The sequence below is a fragment of the Bombina bombina genome, chromosome 4 (genome assembly GCF_027579735.1).
Source record: "Bombina bombina isolate aBomBom1 chromosome 4, aBomBom1.pri, whole genome shotgun sequence".
NCBI classification, from domain to species: Eukaryota; Metazoa; Chordata; class Amphibia; order Anura; family Bombinatoridae; genus Bombina; species Bombina bombina.
Window position 1 is genome coordinate 97784672 of NC_069502.1, and position 2838 is coordinate 97787509.

Below are 2838 nucleotides of genomic sequence, written 5' to 3' on the forward strand. Positions count from 1 at the left end.
TAATATACCCCAACAGGTAAAATGGAAATACATTAAAGGGGAGAGAATTTTAGAGTACGCTTTTTTATTGAATGCATGAATAACAAAAACATTCTTTTTAACATTCTTCCACATGGCATGTCAATGCATAGTATATATCAGCAATTAAAGGGACATAAAACCCACATTTTTTTCTTTCATGATTCAGATAGAGCATGTGATTTTAAACAACTTTCTAATTTACTTTTATTATCTTATTTGCTTAGTTGTCTTAGTATCCTTTGTTGTAAAACATATCTAGATAGGCTCAGGAGCTGCTGATTGGTGGCTGCACATATATGCCTCATGTTATTGGTTCACACAGTTTGTTAACTAGCTCCCAGTAGTGCATTGCTGCTTTTCAGCAAATAATAATACTAATAATACCAAGAGAATTAAGCAAATTAGATATTAGAAGTAAATTGGAAATTTTGGGGGTATATGTCCCTTTAATGCTGTGTTGCAAAAGATCAGCATTCAAAATAAGGCTCAGTTTACAAGTGGTGTTAATGCTAGCGTGGGAAACGATAGGCAGCATCAATAGACTGCACTAAAATTAGTCTGGCAAAACAGATTTACCAGAGAAAGTTTAGCACGGCCAACATTGCTCTAGAGCACCTATTACTTTCAACTCATATTGCAACAGAACTAAATAGCACTGATATTACAAGTTGAAAGTTATGGGTTGCAGTCGAGTTGAAATAAAGTGTTAAAAAAGTTTCACAAAACATATGTAAAAAACACATTAAAATAAAGTATTACACTCATATATACCTCAATTTTAAAGTTTTTATGTGGTATTAATAGAAATAATTAAAATTCCTATGTTCTTTATATATATATATATATATATATATATATATATATATATATATATATATATTTATATATATATATATATATATATATATATATATATATATATATATATATATATATATATTATCTGTATATATTCATATAGATATATAACCATAGATATATATTTATTTTACAAAAAATCATAGAAATATCTATTTAAAAATAAAAATACAATTTTCTTCTAAGAGAAGAGCATATGAATGTGAAGTATTTCTAATGCAGATTTGGCTTTAGTGCAGTTTCAGATTAGTGCCCCATAAATATCTACGGAGAAAGGGAGTAAGCACGGCAGGTATTCAAAAGTTAGCGCAACTGAGTCTTTTGCTTGTGCTCTAACCTTTTACTTTCAATATGTAATACCAGCACTAACCTGGGAGCGTTAATTTTTTACCTTGAGCGCAGTTAGCGACCATAAGCGATAACAAAATATCGCTCAACATGTAATCTAGGCCTAAAGATTTTTTTTTTTTGTAAAACATATAAAGCTGTCATTTTAACGGCACTGTTTGCATTTCTTTCCAGAACATGGTATGTATGAGCTACAGCACTGATCAAACAATCGTGGCAGCAAAAAATTCTTACAGCTCTATTGGTGAAAATTTACACGATTCACAGGCATAATAACAACAACAAAAATCCACAAAACAAGAACATACATCTTACAAAACATAAAATTGCAATACATTTTAAAATACTCTTTTTTAGTTGAAACAAAGAAATATAAGTTAAATGTCCCTTTTAGGACAGTTGATTCTAAAGAAAAATTCTATATAAAATATTTTCAGTTAAAGGGACAGTCTACAATAGAATTTTTATTGTTTTAAAAGATAGATAATCCCTTTATTATTATTACCCATTCCCCAGTTTTGCATAACCAACACAGTTATATTAATATACGTTTTACCTCTGTGATTACCTTGTATCTAAGAACCTCCTTCCAGCCCCTAGGGCCCTGATCACATGACTGTGACTGTTTATTATCTATTGTATTACATTTAGCATTGTGTTGTGCTAAATCTTAAATAACTTTCTGTGCCTGAACACAGTGTTATCTATATGGCCCGCGTGTACTTTCAGTCTCTTTGTGTTGAAAAGCAATTTAAAAAGCAGGTGATTAGAGGCAGCCCTCAATGGCTTAGAAATTAGCATATGAGTCTGTCTAGGTTTAGTTTCAACTAAGAATACCAAGAGAAAAAAAGCAAATTTGATGATAAAAGTAAATTGGAACGTTGATTAAAATTACAAGTCCTATCTGAATAATGAAAGTTTAATTTTGACTAGACTGTCCCTTTATACCATAATTTTAAAATAGATTAAAATAAAACATATTCTTTTAATGATTGAACAAATATATGTTATGATAGGACTACATGGAAATAAAAAATTGAAGACAGGAGAAAAACCTTAAAATTTGTAGAAACTCAAAGTAGAGAAGATCAAGATCAGTATTAATTAATTCCCAGTTTTTAGGGCATTTCAATATGTACAAAAAGTTGGTCTTACAGAAACAATAGATATTGCTAACTTTTGTTTTTTCTTACTTTTTTAAATGTTTTCATGTAATTTAATATGCACTTTATTGTGGCATTGTTAACCAAAACATAAATTATCCAGAAAAAAAAAGTATTCAACTGAAGGAAAATAAAACCTTGAATAATCCTTACTTTTCCCTCAAAGAAAAGGTAATTAACAAAGGCTATTATCAAGTGACAGCACATTTACTGTAACTGATATGTCAAATATTTTTAAAGATGAGAGAAAGTTAATGATACTCAAGAGAACCAGCACTTGTCCATGTTGTGTAAAACCCCAAACCTTTCTACTCTGCAAAGAAATGTGTGAAAAGAAACCACATCCAAGGTAGCTAAGTATCTGATGTAAGATCTGCTACTTGTCTATATTCATTGACGGTAAATAAGGCCTAGCAATGGATGAACTAAAGTTGCTAGATGAATACAA